The 12,322-nt window shown below is 48.2% G+C and overlaps 1 pseudogene; it reads right to left on the bottom strand.

Annotated features, from left to right (window-relative positions):
* Positions 1-9,917: 9,917 nt before the first annotated feature.
* LOC136634181 (5S ribosomal RNA) lies at positions 9,918-10,034 on the bottom strand (annotated as a pseudogene).
* Between the last annotated feature and the right edge of the window lie 2,288 nt (positions 10,035-12,322).

A 12,322-nucleotide genomic window follows, 5' to 3' on the forward strand; every position in this document is an offset into this window, starting at 1 on the left:
TCGGCCCATCCATGAGGTCAACTGAATAATAATAATAATAATAATAATAATAATAATAATAATAATAATAATACAGGTATTTATATACCACCTTTCTTGGTCGTCAGATTTCTCCTCAGACTTTAATTCAAGGCAGTTTACATAGGCAGGCTATACTAAATCCCAATAGGGATTTTTACAATGGAAGAAAAGTTCTGTCTTTCAAGAACCACAACATTTCAGATGGATCTTTTATGATCTGGTATCACATTCTGGCCTCCATTTTCCTCCCACGCAGGCTGACAGCGGCCAAAGAGCAGGTGGAATAACTCGGCATAACTCGGCTCGGCTTGTCAGCTGCTTCAAGGTCTCGCCGTTCACGGTGCCGGTGGCCTTGAACTGGCGACCTTCGGATGTTATCTTCAGGCAAATGGAGGCTCTGTCCTCTAGACCAGACCTCTGCAACTGAAGCTGTGTTGCCTCAGGCCGAAGATGGTGTGTGTGGTGTGGCATATCTGTCCAGTGCCCGCCTACTTGCCACCACTTCTCCTTCCTTTGCGCCCCCCCCCTCCACTCCCTGGATTGGAAAAGGAAGAGGGGTCAAAAAGAGGAAACATGGAGGGTGGGAGAGTACTGAGCTAGAACATTGAAGTACGGGAGGAGCAGAGGCTAGTACATCATCAAGTAAGGGGGGCCAGCATTTGTCATGCCTCATCCGGAGGTCTTGGACCAGCCCCGACTTTTGCTTGCCCTTGTGACTAGCCATTAACAGACCTGTCCTCCGTGACTTTGTCCAATCCCCACATCTTGTAGCAATGAATTCCAGAGAATACTTCTGCGCTCGATGAAGAAGTACCTCCTTTTCTCTATCCGAAATCTTCCACAGTTCAGTTTCATTGGGTGCCCCTTCTTCCCTATACTGAACACTATCAACTGATCTTGTCTGATCTCGGAAGCTAAGCAGGGTCAGGCCTGGTTAGTACTTGGATGGGAGACCGCCTGGGAATACCGGGTGCTGTGGGCTTATACCATAGTCCTTCGAGACTTAAGGTTGCCAACCAGTGTGAGATCAGGGAAAGACTTCTCTCTCTCTCTCTCTCTCTCTCTCTCTCTCTCTCCACTTCATGCTGCATCATTTCCCTGATCTCAATCATGCCGTCATCTTCTTCGTCATCTTTTTTCCATGCCAAAAAAAACCCCTCAAATGTTATAGCCTTACTCCTTAAAGAAGGTGCTTTGGCCTTTAGACCATTTGGGTTGCTCTCTTTTGCACCTTTTTCCAGCTCTACAGTATCCTCCTTGAGGTGTGGCAACCAAAATTTATGGTGGGGGGTCCCCCTGCAGGGTTTTTGCCTCAAAATCCACCATGGCTGGACAGGGTTGGGTTGGATCCCCTTGGTAAAGGGGTGGAGCCTGCCAGGAAAAGGGCGGGGTCTATTTACTACTATCTGTCCAGTTGTGGAAACAGAAAAAAAAGTTGTCATTGCAGCCTATTTTGAGACAAATTGGCAAGCCTGCAGCTGTTGCAAAAGGTGCATGATCTGGACACCTTCTGCTTTCTCCCTGCTGCCTCCTCCACCACCCTATATTTTGCACAGAGCAAGCTTGCCACCACTGCAGTCTGACTGACCACGGCAGGTTTCTGATTCCTTCAATTCCCCCTCCTCACCTCCCTAGTTTTGTACTTAAACGGCAGTCACTGTGAGTTTTCCTCTTTCCTGTGCCCAAAAGCAACCGAGAGGGTGAACCAGTGGGACCAGTCAGTTACATCAGAGCGTGATCATTAAGGGCCCTTCGGAACAGAACACATCTCTCCCATCAAATCACAAAGGGCACCGTGAAGAGAGAGAGAGAGGGGGGGAAAAAAACCGCCAACAAAACAAAATGAAAAACAACACACAAAAAAAACACAAGGGGAAGCAGGACACCCTGACCTTTCCAGAATCCAACTTTCAAGCTAGCTGTTGTGGCATTGCACAGGGCAAGTTATCTGTGATCATCTTATCGAAGGACAGCTTCCCCTGGGAGCAGGGGGCCTTCTAAACCAGCCCATGGGTTTATCGCACAAACCACACGGACGGGTTATGAATTAACCTAATGTCGTGCCAAGCACCAGATAAAGAGATCATAAGACATTAGGATCAAGTAGCAGGTGACAAAAAGGAGAGGTAATCTAGGAAGGAAGGGAGGTCTGCCCATCATACTGCTAGGATGGGGGAAGGCGGGGTGGTAGGGAGTGGACCCTGGAGAAAGTGCCCCAGGGGAAAGGGCAAACATATCCTGAACAGGGTGCGCCGGTTATGACTTTGAGCAGCAGCTGTGGTTGTGATGCTGCTATCCTAGCAACCCTGGGGTTTCTCAAAAGCAGGGGTGTCCAAAGTTTTTGGCTGGAGGGCCACATCATCTCTCTGACACTGTGTCGGGGGCCGGGGGGAAAAAAAGGATTAATTTACATTTAAAATTTGAATAAATTTACATAAGTTTACATAAATGAATATATTAAAGATGAACTTATATGAATGAATGAAGGTCTTGCAATAGCTCAAGGCCTATAAAAGGCCTTGCACAAAGCAAGGCTGGCCTTTCCTTTACTGCCTCTGCTGCATCACAGACATGAAACAGCAAGCAGTGCAGGGAGCCCTCATCCCACAGCTCATGCGAGAGGAAACAGTTGCCCTCACGCTGACAGCAGTTGTGTTGGGCCAGTGTGGGCTCCAACAAATCTCCAGAGGGCCAGAGGCTCATTGGAGACTGGGGCTCCCTGAGGGCTGCATTGGGAAGCCTCAAGGGCCGCATGTGGCCCCAGGGCCGGGGTTTGGGCACCCCTGCTCAAAAGCATCAAACTCTTAAGGGCCATTTACACGTGATGTTGTACGTGTGTATGTTTGGTGCGCCATAGGATCACCAGGTTGTCGAGGGTTTCCCGTGCATCTTTTCTCAGGCGCATAGGTAGGAAAGGTTAATTCCAGACCATATTGGGGCACCATCCACTTCACTGCCACAGAACTATATGTTCCCACCCCAATTTTTCCTGCCCTGGCAGGAGGGCCAGCTCTAGTAGCTTCAGGGCCCAATGGGAAACGTTTTTTTGTGGGGCTACAGGTGCACAGACAAGGTCTGCAGTTAAAATTTATGATTGGCTTAATATCTCTATGGTAGAATGGCAAGCAGACAGAAGTAGTTCAGAAGGAAAAAATTGTTGCTGTTCTCTATAAGCCTGCAATGTGGTGTTAGGTCAAAGCAAGGATCCTTTTAATGGTGTTTTCAATGGTGGCTGAGATAGGTGCTACGACATCCATCTGAAATGGGCTTGTGACCCACCTAGTGGTTTGAGAAATGCTGTGCTAAGGTCTGCTGGAAGAGGTCTGGCTAGCATCTCATAGGGTTGTATGGAACACAGACTTTCAGAAATGCCATTTGCCTTCTAAAAACTCATCCGGCTTCCCTGAAAAATCCCCAGATGTTTTGTCTTGGGTGTACCCCAGAAATTCCCTTAGACTTTCACTTTTTCAGTGCCAACTCTTCTTGCACCCGTCATGCATGCTCCCCAAATCTCTGTAACATATAGAATTTCCTTTAAAAAAAACTATGTATCTTAGTGCCCATAGCCTTGTCTTGTGGTGGTGAGTTCCTCAAGTTACTTCTGCGTTCTGTGAAGGAGCATTTCATTTGTCTCTCCTGTACAGTTGCTACCAGAAGGGCTGGAAGAGAAAGTGAGAAATCTCTTGATTCCAGCAGAAAGGGCCTTTTGGGGACGGGGGGGGGGGCTTTGAAATTCTGCAGTTTGAGATAACAATCGGGCTGAGAAACAAAATCTCTTGGCACAGGTTCCTGCCCTACTTAGCTCGAGCCTCTATGGTTGAGGCATGTAAATACTGATATTTCAGTGAGATAATCACCTTGCCCTTGGAGGAAAAGCTTGCCCTGGGGAAGGACAGGAGGAAAAGTACTACTTGAAATCAAGGGGGAGAGATCTACATAGTTTCCCATCAGAAATGGCAAGGAGTAGGTGTGCCCCGTGGTGGGAAAGAGGGTAATGTTGGCTTTGTGCTGTGGACCCAGAGGTGGTGGGATACTGCAGAACCTGCTTGGGAGAATAGTGGCACCTACCATTCCCTAAGCTTAGAGGAGAGACTAGCCTAATTTCACTCCAACTCCTTTTCTGGCACGCATTAGACTACAGTTACCCGTTGACCCAAAAAGAACCTGCTTCTCTTCCCCAAGCAAATGGATAGGGCCCTAGCCTAGTACCAGATGTTTCTTCTCGTTTTTTAAAGGTTGGCATCAGTGATGTGACCCAGAATACTCCCTGATGCCACCCCACGTTGGCCACCTCTGTGCAGTTACAAAAAAAGGAGCCACTTACCACTCTCGTTCCATGGTTTTTTTTGTTTTTTTTTTTCCATTGCAGGACTTCTGATTGGATGTTAAGGGTCTTGATTTAAAGGTGGCCATACCCTACTATTGACTGCCTGAGACAACTGTTTCAGTAGGCCTCGTGAATGGGCTGGCCCCGCATGAGTCTGAACTTGGGTTGGATGGGGTAGGGAGGAGACTGTCACTGACTTTGCATGCAGAAAAGGCCAGGTGCCAACTCTCAGGAGGGCTGACTTTGTCCCAGGAGGCCAACATTCCTCTCTGCAACCCTGGAAGACCACTGACAAAGCTGATCTAGATAGACCAGTGGTCTGATTCAATCTAAGACAGCTTCCTCTCTGTCTCCCAGTGGGCTGTCCTTAACAGCACCCATATTTTGTCCTCTGAAAAGGCCAAACGTGCCTTGGTACAGCCTCTTCCAAACAGACAAAACTGCAGATAAACTCTTTAACCTTGCGCTGTAGTTTATCCCGGTGGGGGGTTTCTGGAGCTGATTTCTGGCCAGAGCTCATTTTGTTTCCTCCTTTGGGTGTCTTTTCTTCCAAGCTGTTCAGAAGACAGCAGGCTTGACAAGAGCTTCCTCCCTGGCCTCCACAGAAGCCATTCGCGATGCCAAGCTGTTGCCGCACAGACAGCCACCTGGGCTGGTGTATGCTGTGCCATCTGGGGGAGTGAAGGTCAGCAGGAAATGACTTCTTTTTCTTTGGCACTTGGGAGTCAGCGCAGAGATAAAGAGCATCACCAGGGCTTCTGTTTTGGCTGCTTTCTAAAAAAGGGATTAGGCACATTTATGGAAAAGAGGTCTTGTTCACACAGTTGGCTGTGATAGTTGAATGGAACCTCCATGTTCAGGAGTAATAAATCTCAGAATACTGTGCGCTGGGAAGAAATGAGGAAAGGCCAACTTCTCCAATGCCCTGCTTTTAAGCTTTCCCAATGGTAGTTGGCTAGATAGCTCTGGAAACAGGATGCTCGGTAAGATGGACTTTTCAATAATACAGTCATGATTTGTTTTTCTGGTGGCATAACTGCTCTTATGTTCTCAGAGGGGGGAATTAATGGGGCTAAATGTTTCATCCCTGCAGCCTTGACTTCTCCATCAGCAGATGCAATCCACATCCAATGCCCACTTCCCTTCCTGGTGAATGCTCCAGATCAGCTTGCCTGAAACTGGGTCAATCTATTGATCCATAGCTCAGCATTATTGCCTCGCTGACTAACAGTGGCTCTGCAAAGTTTCGGACACTGCTATATGTGGCCAGCCCATCCATGAGGCCAATTGAGGCAGTTGCCTCAAGCAGCAGAATGGGGGAGGGGCAACATTTGGATTGGACTCCTTTTCCAATCCAGGGTATGGGAGGAGCAGAGACTAACACATCACAAGGGGCAAGAGGGCCCTTGGGCCAACCCTGACGCTGGACGACTAAGCCACAGTGCTTCCTCCTATGTTCCTGCATATAAAGTCAGTCCTTTTTATAAAGAGCCTTCCACATTTCCCATGCCGGTCCTTACGAGGTATGGAAAGAAAGAGAAGGCAGAGTCTTCCAAATCTCAGCCACAGGCCTGCTTCTCTTCCTTGAGTTCGCCAGCCTTTACTGCCCACCCTTGCTCCTGCGCCTTCCACAGCCACGCGGTCTGCAAACCGTTGAGGTGGTGACACCCCATCCCTGTGCGTTGCAAAGCATCACTTGCTCAGTCCTGCGCACCAAGCTGCAGTTAAAAGGCAGAAGAGCAGGCTTGTCTGTTTTCCTCCTGAACAGTTGGCAAAGTTACCAACTGATAGGAGTGCACGAAGCTTTGATGAGGCCATTGCTCAGTGGAACAGCCCATGTAGAAAGTCCCACATCCAATCTTTGGCATCTCCATGTAGGGTTGGGAAAGACCCATGTCTGAAACCCTGGAAAGCTGCTGCCAGTCTGTGTCTGACCACAGGTGGACTAAAAGTCTGACTCAGTAGGCGACAACCTAATATACAGGTTGGTCCTCCTTATCTGCAGATTCAGAACCCGTGGATATGACCCAATGCTGGTCCCGATTCACATCAGGAGGGATGCAACTGGAAGGGTCTTCCAGTTGCATTGGGGAGGTGTTCTGAGGCTTGGAGAGGCTGCATGTGGCCTCCCTGGGCTTCAGACCACCTCCTGGAAGTGGATGATGTCCCCCCCAACCCATGTATTCAATTATCCATGGGTTTTAGTATCCGTAGGGGTTTGGTATCCCCTCCCCCCATGGCTAATGAGGTCCAACTGTACTGTGCTGCTGCTGTTGTTAACTCCTTGGCAGGAGTGCCATTTTATATTTGGGCAGAACTCAGCTCTAGTTTCGCAAAAGATCCAAGCGACTCGTGCAGTCTTTTTTGTCTCCTGTTCCCTTCCGTTCTTGCCCTGCTGGTTTTGCACTGATCCTGCTCCTTCTGTACCCATTAAGGTGCTTGCTGGATCTGAACTGCTTTGGATCCAGTTGGCTGAGACCTCCCCTCCTCCTATGCCTGCTTTCTCCTCCTCTTCCTCCCCTCCACTCTAAATCTTGCCAGGGCCATTGCCAATCACAGGAGAGCCTGGAGGATAAACTGATCCAAATGGGTGCTGGGGGAAGGGGGGCAAGATAGGTCAAAAAGGATACCATCCAACCGAAACAGCAAGTCCGTGTAACAAAAGGGTTTCGCTCCTTGGCTCGTCCCCTACCTGATCAGGTGAGTGCAGTTGGGGGGGGGAGGATACAGGAGCCCTATCTGATCCACCAGCTGCAGCACTTGCAGTGGGGAAGGAGGGAGGAATTTGTCCACAGTCCTGTGGAGCTACCTCAGCTGGACTGTGGGACGAATCCTTGAAGTGTCAGGCCCGACAATTGAATTGTCCTCCTTGCGAGGAGTTGGAGAGTGAACAGGGAGCAGGGAGAATATTTCCAAAAGTGTTTGCAGGGCGTCCAAGAGAGAAACGTGTGTGCAAAGCAAGGAAAGCAAAAAAGCTGCAGGAATATTAGCAGAGGCCATGGGATTTGATTTGTGCTGTTTGTCTCGGGGTGGGTTGCTCTGGTTTTCTGACGGCGCTCCTGTGCCTGAGAGAGAGGCAGAAGGATAAAGCGAGGGATCCTTTTTGCTCATCCCCTTCACTCCAGGCCAGAAGAAATGTCACCTGTTTCATTTCCGGCTTCTCAGACTGCTATGTCAAGCACAGGGGCTGAGTCCTCGGCGTGTTAAGCCTGGGTCAGAGTTGTAGGTTGAGGGGGATTTGATTAGATCACGAGACGGGGTTTGGTGCCACATTGACGGCAAGGTGATGAGAGCCAGTGTGGTCTCTAATGTAGCAGCTGCAGGGTCAGGTTGGAGAGGGGGAAGCCAGATTCAATCCATCCCTCATTTGCAAAACTCCCTGGGTGACTTTGGGGCAGTTGCTGTTTCTTGATTCAACTTTCAGAGGGTTGTTGTGAGGATTCAGGGGGCAGGAACTCACCATCATTGCACTTCCCTTGTGGTAAAGGGTCAGTTTCAGTTATCGCGTAAATGTTCCATTAATGCAGTGGTTCTCAAACGTTTAGCACCGGGACCCACTTTTTAGAATGAGAATCTGTCAGTGATGTCATGACCGGCAGTGACATCATCAAGCAGGAAAATTTTTAACAATCCTAGGCTGCAATTCTACCCACACTCACCCAGGAGTAAGTCCAATTTGCTATCATTGTTAAAAGCATATACATAAAAGTATAGGTCTGTAACATGTCCCCAAATGCAGTCACATACCATGGTAGCATCAAGTCTAATATATTCAAAATAAAATATTGAAATGAATGGGGACCCACCTGAAATTGGCTCGAGACCCACCTAGTGAGTCCTGACCCACAGTTTGAGAAACACTGCATTAATGTCTAACCTTGAGACAAAATACTGATCAAGTATCAGGAAACAGGTCTTTTTCTTGAAAAGAAGTAAGGGTCAGCAATAACAAATATAGTTTTCCCTCTTGAAATATTATTCATTTAACTTACAATATTTAAACAAGTCTCTTTCTTAATACATCTGCTAGAAAGGTTATACCCCTTGAGAAATCTGCTCTCCTACTAACAATTGCTCAGGCTGTCTCTCAAAATGTAGCCTGATTTTTGCTTGCTGAAACCCAGAATGGGTGTGCATGTCTTCCACAGAGATGATTTCTCCTCTTGCATCATTTAGGTCAGGGGTGTCCAAACATTTTGGCAGGAGGGCCACTTTGTCTCTCTGACACTGTGTCGGGGGCCGGGGGGGGGGGGAAGAATTAATTTACATTTAAAATTTGAATAAATTTACATAAGTTTACATAAATGAATACGTTAAAGATGAACTTATATGAATAAATGAAGGTCTTGCAATAGCTCAAAGCCTATAAAAGGCCTTGCACAAAGCAAGGTCGGCCTTTCCTTTGCTGCCGCTACAGCATCACAGACGTGAAACAGCAAGCAGTGGAGGGAGCCCTCATCCCACAGGTAACGTGAGAGGTCAAACAGTCGCCCTCACTCTGAGAGCAGTTGTGTCGGGCCAGTGTGGGCTCTAACAAAGCTCCAGAGGGCCAGAGGCTCATTGGAGAGTGGGGGCTCCCTGAGGGCCGCATTGAGGGCCGCAAATGGCCCCAGGGCCAGGGTTTGGGCACCCCTGCTTTAGGTAAATGGATTATATGAGTCTCTGTGTATTTAACGATGCTGTGTGCCCTCTTCACCCTCTGAATCCTTTCCTCATAAATCTCGATTATTTTCTCCATCCCCGTAAGCACGGTTGGTCCAAGATCAGTCAGCACTTGAAATGATGTGCCAAATGCCAGCCCCCTTTACCCAGGGGTGCGTCAGCCATCTCCTCCTACTTCCTGGATTGGAAGAGGAGAAAAAAAGTGGTAGAGGAAGTATTGAGGAGAGAAGAGAACAGCGGGCTAGAACACCTGAGATGCTCCAGCCCGCCAGTCTCTTCTCCTCCGCACTTTTTGAATTCAGTGAGGAGGAGAGGCAGAGCTGGGTACCCCTTGCCAGTTTGCCGCATGAAAACACCGTCCTCCATTTCCTCTGTGAGTGGGTTGGTTTTGTCCTCAAGGGGTGTCCCAATTTATCCTGGAATTCTACCCACCTTTATTGTGTTGGATGGGTTCTGCATTTTGTCCACTGAAAGGAGATACCCCACCCAATCCAATTGCTGCCAGCAGCTTCCTGAAGATTTTAACTCCTTATGGTTTCGAGGCTGTGGCCCATGGGGAGGTCAGCTGTGGTCCTTCTGCTTGAGTTCATCCCCTAATGATCTGTCCAATTGTTTTAGCTGATGGTTTGCTCCCAGGCAAGCTTGCGACAGGAAGTTTCTTCTGAGAGCCCTCCTCCCCGAGTTATTTCAACGAGATGGGAAAGGAGCAACACTGCTGTTCGTGTGGGTGTGTAGAACCATGCTTTGCATGTCAGTAGAGGAGTCGTGGAGCGATCATTGGAGCTTTTGCTCTCCTCAGATTCGATAGAAAGTGGGCGACGCAATTAATACCATCTGTCTACTTAGCACAGCGATTTTAAACCACTTGGTTGGTTGGCAACCTTCCGTCTCGAAAGACTGTGGTATAAGCCTACAACACCCGGTATTCCCAGGCGGTCTCCCATCCAAGTACTAACCAGGCCTGACCCTGCTTAGCTTCCAAGATCAGACAAGATTGGGCATGTGCAGGGTAACAGTTGCTGTCAATTAACAAAAGTAAAACTTATTGTAAACTTTATTGACTTACTAACATACTTAATTTGATCTGATATTGTTATATGGGGGTGTTAAACTTTTTTTGCTTGATGATGTCACTTTTGGCCATGTCATCAGTTACAGTGAGTCCCGACCAATTGTCATTCTAAAAAGTGGGTCCAGGTGCCAAAATGTTTGAGAACCACTGCCATATCGCTTTGGTGTGTAGTAGGCTAGTTTTTGGCTGGAGGGCCACTTCATCTCTCTGACACTGTCTCGGGGGCCGGGGGGGGGAAAGAATTAATTTACATTTAAAATTTGAATAAATTTACATAAGTTTACATAAAAGAATATATTAAAGATGAACTTATATGAATGAATGAAGGTCTTGCAATAGCTAAAGGCCTATAAAAGGCCTTGCACAAAACAAGGCTGGCCTTTCCTTTGCTGCCACTACTGCATCACAGATGTGAAACAGCAAGCAGTGGAGGGAGCCCTCATCCCACAGCTCACGTGAGAGGTCAAACAGTTGCCCTCATGCTGAGAGCAGTTGCGTCGGGCCAGTGCGGACTCCAGCAAGTTTCCAGAGGACCAGAGGCTCATTGAAGACTGGGGGCTCCCTGAGGGCCACATTAAGAGTCCTCTCAAGGGCTGCAAGTGGCCCCAGGGCCAGGGTTTGGGCACCTCTGGGCTATAGCACTGTAAGTATGGCCACACAACAACGATGGTTACCAATGCATTTTGAAGAACACATCCCCAGTATTAAGCAACGCATACCGGTACTCCTGTCTTAGGATGGCTCCTCTGTAGTGTTCTTTTGATGTTATGAATGGTTTTGGGATTTGGTGATGTGAACCAGCCTGTTTTGAAACCCTGCCAGAGTTTGGAAATGATTTGAGTTCTGGTGATTTTTCCAGACCCCATATTTTGCAAAGCTGTTGGTATGATGACTATTTTGGGTAGCCGGTCAACGTGAACCAGTGAGAAATGACTTGTGTGTGTGTTTTAATTGTCATCTCTATTAAGGTGGAGCATCTAGATTTCTCATTTTGTCATTTGATGGACTGGATTTGGCTTTGGGCATATTTGCATGTGGCAGGGGTCTCCAAACCCGTCTCCGGGGGCCAGATGCGGCCCGCAGAGAGCCTCTATCCAGCCCGCAGCCAGCCTTAGATCCCCTGAGAGCCTCTGGCCCAGCTGACCGAACACAACCAGAGCTGTGCTTGTGGGGTGGGGGAATGGGGGTCCATTTAAGTGTGTGTGCTTAGTGTTGGTGCTTGGAGAAGTCCTGGACATTTGAGCCCATTCATTCATCTAAGTTCCATCTCTAATGTATTTATTTAAATTTTATATTTAATTTTTTTTTCCTGGCCCTCATCACCATGCCAGATATTTGAAGCGGCCCTTCGGCCGAAAAGTTTAAAGACCCCTGGCGTACGGGAAAGTGGTATGCAAATAAAAGTGGACGATAAGTGCGACAGGGTGGACTTGTGGGTTGTCGGTCAGTGATGTTGCATTTGTCCAGGTATTCATTCTCCAGGCACCATAACCTAGGAATTCCAAACTCCCCCTCAATAGAAACTGCCACCCCCTGAGGCTGAGATAGGAGGTGCAGTAATGGAATCAGACAGCTGGAGGTAACAAGGGGGAAATGTTGAATTCGTTGCACGGGGCTCACCTAGTGCTGTGGCCGTGTCTGAAGCTCACAAACATGGAGATCTGCTGAAATGAGACACAATGAGGAGACTGAGACACAATGAGGAGGTTGAGACACAATGAGACATACAAAATTATGCAGGGGATGGACCGAGTGGATAGGGAGATGCTCTTTACACTCTCACATAACACCAGAACCAGGGGACATCCACTCAAATTGAGTGTTGGGAGAGTTAGAACAGACAAGAGAAAATATTTCTTTACTCAGCGTGTGGTTGGTCTGTGGAACTCCTTGCCACAGGATGTGGTGACGGCATCTGGCCTGGACGCCTTTAAAAGGGGATTGGACAAGTTTCTGGAGGAAAAATCCATTACGGGGTACAAGCCATGATGTGTATGTGCAACCTCCTGATTTTAGAAATGGGCTATGTCAGAATGCCAGATTCAAGGGAGGGCACCAGGATGAGGTCTCTTGTTATCTGGTGTGCTCCCTGGGGCATTTGGTGGGCTGCTGTGAGATACAGGAAGCTGGACTAGATGGGCCTATGGCCTGATCCAGTGGGGCTGTTCTTATGTTCTTATGTTGATTTCTCAGCCACTGGAGAACAGGGCCCCAGTGACCACCATCATAGATTCGATGCC

This window comes from Tiliqua scincoides, chromosome 13, assembly GCF_035046505.1.
Source record: "Tiliqua scincoides isolate rTilSci1 chromosome 13, rTilSci1.hap2, whole genome shotgun sequence".
NCBI classification, from domain to species: domain Eukaryota; kingdom Metazoa; phylum Chordata; class Lepidosauria; order Squamata; family Scincidae; genus Tiliqua; species Tiliqua scincoides.